The 12,672-nt window shown below is 43.6% G+C and overlaps 1 protein-coding gene across 3 annotated transcripts in view; it reads left to right on the forward strand.

The window, feature by feature from the left end:
• Window positions 1-6,399: 6,399 nt before the first annotated feature.
• rimbp2b (RIMS binding protein 2b) overlaps window positions 6,400-12,672 on the forward strand; it is a 75,982-nt gene continuing 69,709 nt past the window's right edge. For all 3 annotated transcript variants that reach the window (XM_068703102.1, XM_068703107.1, XM_068703111.1), the window contains exon 1: window positions 6,400-6,516. The gene's annotated coding sequence lies outside the window, so the exon portion shown is untranslated. The remainder of the gene's footprint in view (window positions 6,517-12,672) is intronic.

The following is a 12,672-nucleotide window of genomic DNA, read 5'->3' on the forward strand; positions in this document are numbered from 1 at the left end:
ATTTAATTTGGGCATTTGTTTTTGTTTTTTGCATTAGTTTATAACAATACATACCCACACCTAAATGCTAATAATTGTGGAAAACCTATTTTATACTATATTTTTAATTACTTAGTAACCTTGTTTATAACCATAATACGACATACAAGATGCGGTTTAAAAGAATATGAATATCAGGTGGGAAGTAAACATCATACACCACAAGGACGGACATGGAGTTGTGGAGTTAGATAAGTGTAGTGACATTTTTCTTAACATTAATTGCCGTGGCATTGAACTACTGGCATGGCATTCTTGTGTACAATAGACATTAACAGTCCGTTTTAAGTTGCTGTTCAAGTATTGATAGTGCAGAAATCCGTTAATACAAAGTGAAATGCCGTTATTATCCAGATGTGCTAAATACAGCTGGGTTGGTAAATAGCCTGAGTAGCTTAAATCAATGGCAATGTGCAGATTAACATTCAGTCTGTCATCACAGTGTTGTGTATTTTTGTATTCTGTGTGTATGAGACTATGTGAGAACCTGCTTGGGATGTGGAAATGAGTGGTGGATTTTAAAAGGGCACTTTTAAAATCCACTTACATTCTTACGTCTCTATGTGTTGATGTGCATATATTTGAATCAAGTAACATTTGTAGATTTTATTTAGAAATTTTAATGTGAAGATATTTTATTTCATAATATCTACTGCTCTTTAGGGTGCAGTGGCGCATTGCAAAGAGAAATGTTTCATCATCTCATTTTTACCTCTTGCTTAGTTAAGAGATCCAAATATTAATTCAGTTCTTCTACTTACTGATGTCAATTGAACCAGAGCTAAATTGGTCCAAAGCAATCTACAACACTCATGGTGCTACTCATGGCTTACTTCCCATGGCTCCTCTCACTTTGCATTTATATTGAAACAGAGTAAATAAAACAAGATCATTGTTTGTTGTGTGGGTGTACCTCAGACGTTTGGCTGGGGTTATGTAAACACGTCTTGTTAAGTATAAAATGTCTTTTGAACAAATGCAGATCACAGATTTAATTATGCTATATATTTTTTTTTTCAGTGATGATTTTTACAACTCAATTTGAAGAGTTGTACCAGATATGATATAAAGTCAACAAATGGAATTGTTGACAATAAATATTAAATTATAAGTGCACATGAATACGGACAGAATTAGGACACCTTCATTGTCATTGTTTTTATTTTTACATTGACAACCATTATCTTAACACGTATTAGACACAAGTTATGTCTGTAATCTCCAAATTACTAAAAGAGGGCCTCTGGAGAATCTTAACTCTCAAACAATACATGCTGGGAAGTGTGTTAATATCCTGCACAACAACTTCCCTTGGAATGATAAAAAAGTCTTATCTTAATGTTTCTTTAGACATTGATTTTAATGAGTTGAGCTAACTCTCAGCAGTAGATTCATTCAACACCTCACTTCATGATAAAAAAATGTAAACTTATTTTTTAAATCAATTAAACATATATTAATGAGAAAATCTTTGTTGATTCCACAAAATTCCTGTATGATGTTTTACAGTGTAGGTTGAGGACTCAGCTGTGGGGAGGAAACTGTTGAGGTGTGCTGACTGGGATGCTGTAGAACCATCTTCCAGAGTGTAGTACATAAACTGAGGTAGTTTCTGTGTCTCTATGCGTTAGTTTTGGGAAGTTATTTGATGGAAAGTTTCTGATCATCCTCCTAGCTAGAGGATGCAAAGCATGATTGTATAAGTTGACTAGTAGTATGTTGTGACACTGACACATCCTCCACAATGTCCTCTGTTTGGTGCCCCCACAGCTCTCCCTCCCATCTCCACACCTCATCTTACCCTATCTGGCTCCTCTCTCCCCTAACGAGGTCCTCAACCTTGTTACATCTAACCGCCCCACCACGTGCTCCCTTGACCCGATCCCTTCCCCTCTTCTTCAGTCTATTGCGACTGAACTCCTTCCTTTCCTCACCCACCTCATCAACACATCTCTTGTTTCAGGATGCTTTCCCACGGCCTTCAAGACTGCCAGAGTCACCCCCCTTCTGAAGAAACCATCACTTGACCCCTCTGATGTCAAGAACTTCAGACCGGTTTCTCTTCTACCCTGTCTATCCAAAACGCTTGAACGTGCTGTCTTTAACCAACTGTCTTCCTATCTCCACCAAAACAGCCTTTTGGACCCCCACCAGTCCGGGTTCAAAGTGGGTCACTCGACGGAGACGGCCCTCCTTGCGGTGACAGAGTCGCTTCACGCCGCGAGAGCTAACTCTCTCTCCTCTGTCCTGATTCTTCTGGACTTGTCTGCGGCGTTTGACACTGTGAACCATCAAATCCTCCTCTCATCCCTCGAGGGGATGGGCGTCTCAGGCTCTGCACTCTCCCTGTTTGCATCCTACCTGACGGGTCGATCCTACCAGGTGACCTGGAGGGGGGCCGTGTTGGAACCACGCATGCTGACTACGGGGGTTCCGCAAGGTTCAGTCCTGGGCCCCCTTCTCTTCTCGCTCTACACAACATCTCTGGGTTCTGTTATTCGCTCGCATGACTTCTCCTACCATTGTTATGCCGATGACACCCAGCTGGTCTTGTCATTTCCCCCCGGTGACACCCAAGTGGAGACGTGCATCGCTGCGTGTTTGGCTGACATCTCGAAGTGGATGACGACACACCACCTCAAGCTCAACCTTGACAAAACTGAGCTACTGTTCCTCCCGGGGAAGGGTTGCCCGCACCGGGACCTGTCCATCACCATTGATGATACTGTGGTGACGCCAACTCGGACTGCGAGGAACTTGGGTGTGACCCTGGATGACCAACTGTCATTCTCGGCAAACATTTCATCCGTTACACGCTCCTGCAGATTCCTGCTCTACAACATCAGGAGGATTCGTCTCTTCCTCACTGACGAGACGGCGCAGGTTCTCATCCAGGCTCTTGTCATCTCCTGCCTGGACTACTGCAACTCTCTACTCGCCGGAGCCCCGGCGTCGGCCATAAGACCTCTGGAGCTTGTCCAGAAAGCCGCAGCTCGCCTGGTGTTCAATCGCCCCAAGTTCTCCCACACAACTTCCTTTCTCCGTTCTCTACACTGGCTACCTGTAAGAGCTCACATCCAGTTTAAGACTCTGGTGCTAGCCTACAGGGCAGTGAAAGGAACAGCTCCTTCGTATCTCCAGGCCATGGTCAAGCCTTACACCCCCGCTCGACCACTTCGCTCTGCTGCCACGGGGCGATTGGTTGCCCCGTCGCTCAGAGGTCCTGGCGGCCGATCGACCCGGTCATGGCTGTTTTCTGTCCTGGCCCCACAGTGGTGGAATGAACTTCCCACTGACGTCAGGACAGCAGAGTCGCTGCCCATTTTTCAGTGCAGGCTGAAAACCCACCTCTTCAGGAAGTGCTACCCTGAGCCTTCCACTTAGCACTTATTGTATTCATACTAGCTTGTTGCACTTATTGTATACGTATTACTTATTGCACTAACTGTTTTTCTTGTTTCTGCACTGTACTTTGGCTCTGAGTTATGCTCTGCTTCATGCTCTTAGATGCTTGTTTGGAAAAGGAAATGTACTTATGACTTCTGGTGACTAGTAGTTCTCTTGATTACCAATGTTGAATGCACTTATTGTAAGTCGCTTTGGATAAAAGCGTCTGCTAAATGACTGTAATGTAATGTGTCTACAAAATCCCACGCTAGGAGCAATTAGTTTCAAGAGGAAAGTTCTTATTGGTACTTGTGAAAGTCAGTACTTGTCTCTACTGCCTTAAAATATTAGATCAAGGTAATTATTGGCACACTGTCCTTTCAGTGGGACATTAGGAGAGGAGAGTGAGAAGCCTTATCTGCAAAGGGAGTAGCAGGGGTTTGTTCTCAGCCTTTGCCTATTAGGAAAATCCACAATCCAGTGAGAAATGTGTGCGCGTTATTCCAGCGGACTCGCCTTGCTCATGGTCGCTTGTTTAGAAAGAACAGCCAAAGTCTTCAGACAGGACTCTGATGTAGAAACAAGAGGCGTGTTGGCGTGCAAGCAGAGTGAACTGACAGCATCAGTAGTTCACTCTGCAGGCAAACACCAGGAGGCAGAACTGGACCTGCTATACAAGTTTGTCTGAAGTCAGTGCCACTCACTGGTCTGTGGCCACAGAGGCTATGCCCTGCTTTGGGATGGGGAAGAATATGGATTTGAACTCAGGAGGAGGTTTTATATTGGTACATATCATTATCCCAATGAGACTAGATATTATCTGAGATTTTGGTAATCAGACTATTTTGAATTTAACAACGAACGTCTCTTCCTGTTTGGCCAACATATAACCACTATCCACATTGTTTTTTCTCAAGATATCGTGTAAATCTTGTGTGACTGCATCAATATTTATCCGCACGATATCAGTGTCGCTGTTCTTTATTCTTTTTTATTCGCCGCCTCTCGATGTATGAGTTACCTACGCTCCTGTTGTTATTGTTGCTGCACCTCACACAGTGTTTTGCTAATCTGCAGAACCCTTCACGAAAGGGAATGTCAAAACAGTTGTTCACACCTCCAAACGTGTCTCAGCCAGCTGAGTTAAGGCAGGCCTGGAGCTCCTGGTCGGCCTTCTGACATCCTCTGACAGCTGTCTGAACAGGTTTGGTTCCCTTTAACATTCTAAGGTAGGCAGGCATCCTCTGAATCATTATCTAAAAAATAAATAAAATGAACGCAAGACCAGCAGCACCAGCTAGTTGATGCACCTGACAAAGCTCTGCCCTCCCTATTGAAGATTCAGAAATGCCTTGATTCCACTTGGCTCAGACATTATTTAATGTTAACAGTTATTGATTTTATTAAAATGTTCCAGCAGTCATTTTTCTTCTCCCCTTGACCCAAACTTTGAAAGCACATAACCACAGTATTAGATCTGTTCAGTTTTGATAAAAATGAAATAGACCTAGAAATGAAAGACTACATTATCCTCCTTCATGGAGACACATTCATATTTGTAGGTCATTCATGACTTCTCCATTCATGAATAATGGAATGAAAAGAGATTCATAAACACAGTTCCGCTATCCAAAAGTATCAAGGAAGTGTTATGTTTGCAGTTCTACTTTTAATCCTGCAGTGTTATGTTTAGTTAATCTACTAATGGCCCTCGAGGTTATCTAATCTACAGTGCAGTTGCCCACAGCAGCTGATGTTATAGTGAACACATCAGTTGTACTTCCTACTCATTGTCAGAGCTCAGCACCTCCTGCTTCAGTGTCCACACGCCAGGTAGAGGACAGGAGCGTGAACATTTGACATCAATTGGGTGTGATGTTGTGTTGCCTTGAGTGTTCAACAGCCACCGTGCAATATAGACACTCAATTGGGATTGCAGAGAGGGTCCCGCTGGTCTGGAGGGGGAGGGAAGGCTCTAAACAGAGGTAAGGAGCTGCTGTGGTTGCTAGGCATCCACGCTGAGCAAAGCATATCTGTTTTGGGCCCTGCTCCTCCTCTCTCCTTCTCCCACAACAGAGTGCAGCACCGCTGTTAGCCACAGAGGGCAGCCACACTTCACATGCTGTGGAGTTGCTCCTCTTCATCTCCCTACAGTGAAAAAAAACCCAGGATGGCCCAAATAATCCCCTTTAATACCCTTCTGCACTTGATTCCCTGATCTGTGATTGGATGGTAACGGTGCAGCTGCTGTTTGTGACAGCTGATTGGTCTGGACCACCCTTTAGTGATTGATGGTTTGTCAAGCTGAGCCTCCAGGTAGCCTCTGTGGCATAATGACCCATGACGGGGCTAGGCTGAGTCCCTGTATCAGCTTGCAAAAAAATAAAGGAAAAAATAACTGCAACAAAACTGTGAGCAAAGACCAAGGGGGTCGCCAGAGAACCTCACATGACCTTGCCAGCTTCAATCATGGCTGCTCATCAGTGGTGGTTAGGTGGGCAGGCGGTACGATGGAGCACGTGGCTGGAAGGCTTTATTGACAGGATTGTCTGTGACTGCTGAGGATAGGATAGAGAATGACCAATTCTGATTAAGGAAGACAAAAGACATCCTGGAGAGGGAGTGCTGCTCAGTGCTGCTGCGCACTGCTCTGCCTCTGCACCCTTGCGTGCCTGTGTCTGTGTGACTAAGCGTGTGTGTGTGTGTGTGAGAGAGAGAAAGTGAGAGAGAGAGAGAGAGAGAGCGAGAGAGAGAGAAAGGGGGCGTGTTGGTGTGTGTGTGCTCTGCTGCACAGCCACGGTAGTGTGAGCTGAGGGATGCTCGCTGGCTGTCTCTCTCTTTCTGCCTCTCTCTCTCTCTCTCTCTCTCTCTCTCTCTCTCTCTCTCTCTCTCTCTCTCTCTCTCTCTCTCTCTCTCTCTCTCTCTCTCTCCCCGCGCTGGCTGGCTGTGCCTCTTTCTGCCGAGCACTGATGAACCATTTTATGCTACAGAGCTGCCATAGCCATCGTCCTTGTTCTGCTGTTTTTCTGTCCTTCCAACACAGTAGGAAACACCTGCCTCTGCATCGGTCCTTTAACTGCTGCTGCTAAGGTACTGTACCATGTACCGTCTGCTGTCAAGCCGTGTGTGTGTGTGTGTGTGTGTGTGTGTGTGTGTGTTTTTCTGAGCGAATGATTGTTGTGCTGCCTCTGCTGCAGGATCTCTGTGCTGCTGCTGCTGCTGCTGCTACTGCTGGAGGGAAAAAGAGCATCATGTCTTAGTGTTTTAGACTCTTAGCGGCTACAATGATTGAAATGTAGTCTTAGGTTGTCGCACACATGTAGCAACTACCCTTTTATGCATTTCTCAAGAGATGGATAAACCTGTTTTCTGCTGTTCTGCACAGAACAGCCAGGTTTAACAGCACTGAGAAGAGCCAAAGGACATTGCACATCATTTGCATGCAGTGAGGATTCACTCTCATATTGTTGTAATGAGTTTCCTATCCTAACTGAAATCATGCTGCAGTTTATTTAAATCACTGTACAGCAGGAGCAGTGTGATTATTATCTGTGGGTGATATAACTTGATATTTAGGGTTGTCGTTGGCTCCGGTTGTCACTGCCATCCATGTCTGTCAGATGACGCTTTCTGCAGAGTCTTCAGGCGGAGCAGATGTGTCATTTTTAAGTTGAGGGAAATCATCAGGGTAAATGTTGTGTTAATGAATTGGCGATATGAAAGCTACTTTGTAGACACCAGTCATCTGGTGCTTACTCTTTGCGTGCATGGGTTTTGTCAAACATTTGTGCAGATTATCCATCAGTGTTGTTTTCTGGCATAGATTGTTATCATTGCAAGGCTGTTAAGACAACAGTGACACTGTAAGGTTGGTGTTTTTTCCTGCACATACCAAAAAGGTGTCCTTGAGTATGTTTGTGTGAATGTGTATGTGTGTATTATAAAGGGACCCTGTGGATTGTAGAGGGCATTAATATATATGTGAAGCATATGTGTTTCTGTATGTTGTGTCATCAGCTACAGAGCTCAGATGCAGTGACACAAGATCCCATAGGTGGCAGTCACGAGAGCTTAGGGTGGCAGGGTGAATAAACAGTGGAAGCTGAACTGTGATTTTTACTATGTGTGTGTGTGTGTTTGTGTGTGTGTGTGTGTGTGTGTGTGTGTGTGTGTGCACAGGTATGGATGTTTCTGCTGCCTCTCAAGGTCACTCATATCAAGAGCTTCCATAATTAGGGATGTCAGTCTCGACCCACACTTCGGATATGAGAGAGTACTCACAAACTCCCATTCATACTGTAGCTCCTGCTGTCCACCTTGACAAGCACGCATGGGCATTCATCATTTCACTGGTTATCCCTGAACTGCCAGCAAGTGACTTTTGTCTTCACTATGCACAGGAGACAGGGATTTATATTTCTAACCAAAATTAGTTTTATCTGCAATGAGTTGGAGAGAGGAGGCAAGGGTGATGGTGGTGGGGGAGTTCAAGGAGGGAGGAAGAATACTGTTGAGCTTCTTTTTTTCTTCTAATCCAGCCTTGGGTCAAATAATATTTGCATAAAATTTCTAGTGTTTATTTCCTTCCTGTGGTAGCGCCAAACGGGTGGGGTTTACCGCATTGGGAGTTCAGACATTTTGTTTTGAGTCACAGAAAACTAAATTGAATTCAATTTTAAAACCTCCTCCTCACTGATTTTATACCATATTCAAGCCATTTTGTATTCGCCCATATTAGTTTATAAAGAAGTTTATTAAGTGTGCTATTACATTGTATTAAAAGATCTGATATTGATATATTGATATTTTTTGTATGTTCAAATATTTCTAATAAAGATTGTGACCATTATTTTTGGAACGGGACATTGTATTTTGCATTGCTGTTTTTTTCTTGCAGCGCAACCAAGATGTGAACACAACATTATCACCTTTTAAGTTATTACTGCGCGCTTGTTAGCAAACACTGTCTTATTTACACACCCACTAGACACGCAGCAACATTTGCATTCATTTGGAGTTGTGTTTATGTCCACCTGGCAAATGTAAGTTCAATATTCACTCTACTTTTAGATCTATTTTTGGTCTCCTGTTACTCCTGGGAAATATCTGGCTATTCAGCTGCTAAATGTTTCGCTGTGTTCATCAGCAAGTCACTAACTTTGAGTGTCTGCTGTTGCACAGGGCGGTATTGTACAGTGGAGTATCAGAGGTTGTTTTGTACTGAAAACAGCTGACTGCTGTGTCTGGAAGTGAGGCTTATGAGAGCTGAGAGAGTGAACCAAAACAGTAAAGTTGTGGTCCACAGCTGAAAGACACTAAAATGCTCAGTGGAGGTGAAAGGAACTGTAGAGTCGGGTGATAATTTCCTGTGGGTTTGTCGCCACAAGTCCCCCCTTTTCACATACAAGTAGACATTTAATCCATTTTCTAATATGCAATTATTAATTGGAGGTGCCTTAAAGAAAGATAAACACACTTGTCGGCAGTTTTGTAATGGAGAAAGTGTTTCTAAATATATCTTTGACATTTCCGAACTGCTATCTCTTGCACCGTGTACACTGATACTGACATACATACAAATGCAGATACATCTGTGATAAGTTCAAATCATAATATTGCCATGCAGGGCTATCCGTTTGGCTCTGAAACTATGAAGCAGGTTAAAACAAATGCTGAGCGTGTTCAGAAGAAATAATAAAGATGATAAGTAATTTGCAAATTCCCTTTGAAGCTGGTCTGTAAGTACACTTTAAGGGCCCCTTGCAGCTTGTGTTGTTAGCGTTTGAAACCTTGCATAATGACACAATTAGCTACCTTTTGGACAACGTAGATGTGTACAAAGGTAGCAGAGAGCATCAGCGTCTCCTTGAATTTGTAGTGCGCACATTGCTTGGTGGTTAAGCAGTATGAAGCATTGTCTCCTGTGCTGGTGTTAGAAAGACAAAAGTGAAAGGAGGAGTCCTGCTGAAGTGATGAACATGGCTGCTCAGTGGAGGATGTGGCAGTGTGAGAGGAGCATGGCTCAGCATGCTCCTGAGTGGCTGAGGCTCTGCTGTAGTAACAGCTGGAACACTGCTGCTGCTGGCGCCTGGATGTGGCCTGGATAAAGCACGTGACCTCGCCACGGTGTGAGGCATTAGTGATATGAACAACAGGGTCCACGGCCACTGTTACATAACACCATCTTCACTGGGAAATCTCTGTAAAGATGGCTCCGGGAGAACTCGCAGTGAAAGTGCATTATCATTGTCAGCAACTGCATCACTTACTTTGATTGTTAGACTGTCCTGTGCATGACAAAGCAAGCATCTGTCTCTTGTGTGTCCAGAGGGAATCTCCAAGCGAGGGCAGATTTATGTAGATGTTTTGCGCTATATAAGCCCCTGGATTAGATCCGCTTTACAAACATGTTCAATGTATGTGTGTACATGTTCTTCTCTATCTGTTTGCATGTGTCTTTATTCCAGCGTGTGATTATTGCAGTTTGTATCTTTACATATGTGCATGTGTGTGTTTACAGCACATGTTTGTGTTACGCCACAGCTCCCGCAGCTAAAATGTAATGTAAGTAGATATGTTGTGTCAACTGTCGTCATGTCGGCAGTTTGACGGACTGCTGTAGTCGCTCACAGACGGCCGTAATGGACTGGCTGCTGACTTCTCTTGAGGTCAGAGAAGAGTAGCCGGTAATCACCTCAGGGATCTGACTGCATTCATAATTGATTGTTCCTGGAGTTGATCAGCGCTGTCCACTCAGTCAGATGGACAACACTGATCTGGTGTAAACAGCATGTGATTAGATGAGACCCCAGAAGTTAGTTGTAGTGGTTACATTGCTTCTGTTTCTAAATTTTTTTCACTCCAGTTTATTCCTAGATGTGACTGACAGCTGTGACATTTTCACAGCAGCAAATGTTTGCATTAAAAGCTTTATTAGTCTTACATTGTTATGGTCAAATCATTGGTTGTCTTTATAGGAATCACTGGAGGAATGCTTGGATCCGTTCTGAAAGGTGGACGATGACGCCTGAGGGTGGGGGCCAGGGATGATTATGTGGATCTTGCCAAAATCCACAGGCAGTGATGATTATTCGTCAGGATTTGCTTTGTAATAAAAAAGCTTATCTCCACAGGTTCAATCTCGGTCTCTCTCTCTCTCTCTCTCTCTCTCTCTCTCTCTCTCTCTCTCTCTCTCTCTCTCTCTCTCTCTCTCTCTCTCTCTCTCTCTCTCTCTTTGCCTTTCTGCTTACAGGTTTTTCTTACTGCATCTGCTCAGTCCACACTTTACTTATATATATTTTTTAAAATGCGTAATCATGTTCAGTTTCATGCTGCATAGGTTAAGTTAACCCAAACTTGCTGAATTGTATTTTTACAAAAAGGCGATACACAGTGATGTGAACCCTGGTTCATTTGACTCATTCAACTTACAGTTGAAAACAGTAAGCAACCAGAGCAGGGTCCTCTGATGTCTGTTGTGGTTGTTGAACACCAAGTCCAATGTTAATATCCTTTCTACATGCTGTACTCTGTGTATTGACCACCATGTTTGAGGTTAATTGCACTCTCTTTGATTACGTGTTATTGGCAGGCAGTGCTACAAACACACTGTGCCAGTCAGTTCAAGGCACACTTGCAGTTTCTTCAACACTTTTCATGTTGTGGATGATTAATGGGATGCTAATGTGCTCCAGAGTTAATGCTTTGTGTTTATGTGAGGATATAATTGATTCTAATGTCCCGATCAAGTGGAATTTCACAGCAGATTACGAAATAAAAAAGAGCTTGGCTGTGAAACGATTTCTTTTTTTTTGCAGTGATTCATTTTTGTTAACTGTATGATAGGCCATGCTACATTGTTGTATGTTATAGGTCTCTGTGGGCTTGGTAAGTCTGCTGTCCAATCCACTGTCTCCATACTGGTCCATCAATGAACAGGGGCACAGGGTAATTGCATGAAGAAGCTGTAATAAGGTGGATTGAATTAGCTTTGCCCTGACTAAAATGAATTAAAGAGGCCGTCATGACATACCGACTCCCAAACTGACTCATTATACCCGCTCAGCCAGATATATCATAATATTCCATATTATCTTTGAGTAGCTGACAGTCAAGGACCTCAGCCCAACATGGGTTTGAGGAAATGCCTGCATGCTGGAAAAAATGGTGTCTAATTCCACTTAATTAGAAATGCCCGCTTGGAATACTCATCCTAGTAAAAAGCTTACCTCGGCATTATCATTAGACATTATCACAAAGGATGAGCCCATACTGTTCTGAAATGTCAGAATCAGCAGTGATGAAATGTTTCTAAATGCTACTTCTAAAAAATTGTGAAATGTGAAATGACTCGAATAATTATTTAATTATCAAAATATATTTTTGAAAATATTGAACATCACCTAGCTGTGGCTTTTTCGGTAGTTTGTTCAGTCGCCTTAGGCTTCAGAAAGCTGTGGGTGCAATAATTTGCAGATTCACTAATGATGAAAATAATCGTGAATTGCAGTGTCATGAATAACTCCATGTAGCCCTCTGAAATATGTGGACAGATGGAGTTGATGACTCCTTTGACAAACAAGCAGGTGTTTGGACTTATCAAAGCATCAATTTTATTTTGAAACAGGCATGTGACAGTATTATTTTCAGCTGTAGTAGGTAAATAAGTCACCTAGTTTCCAGCGTGAATGGCAGCTGATCTCATGATCTCAGCACCTATGAAGGTTCAGATGGATGGAGGGATGACATGGCTTAAGGGGTCTTGTCTGCCTTGTGGCAAGGGGTACGGGGCAGGACAGAGACGGTCTTTGTCCAGATGTCTGTTTGCGTTAAGGAGGTTACGGCACTGACTCCTGCCATTAGAAACAAACACTAATTGCTCATTGGCCCCGGGTTGGACATGTGCAGCTGTGGACATGTGGCTAAAAATAGCACTGCTTGTTCCCGTGAGTGGCGGGCACACAGCACCATAGCATTAGCATTCAGCACTAAAGCATGGCGTGGAGAAAAAAAGGTCATCTTCTGGCCATGCCCATAAATGTCAGGGTGGGGCGCAGCGACATCCAACACAGGGTGGGTGATCTGTGAGCAGCACTTCAGGCTTCACCCCCCCCCCCCCGTTTAGTCGAACCTGCTGAATCTTTGTCCTCTGTCTGAACACTTGCAGGAAAATGTCACATGGAAACAACCAAGTGAGTGTCATGACATCCTGTGTTTTGTTTGGAGCCCAGCAGCATCCACGCTTGT

This window comes from Cebidichthys violaceus, unplaced genomic scaffold (assembly GCF_023349555.1).
Source record: "Cebidichthys violaceus isolate CVI_PGR_0920_01 unplaced genomic scaffold, fCebVio1.0.p SCAF_9, whole genome shotgun sequence".
Classification (NCBI taxonomy): Eukaryota; Metazoa; Chordata; class Actinopteri; order Perciformes; family Stichaeidae; genus Cebidichthys; species Cebidichthys violaceus.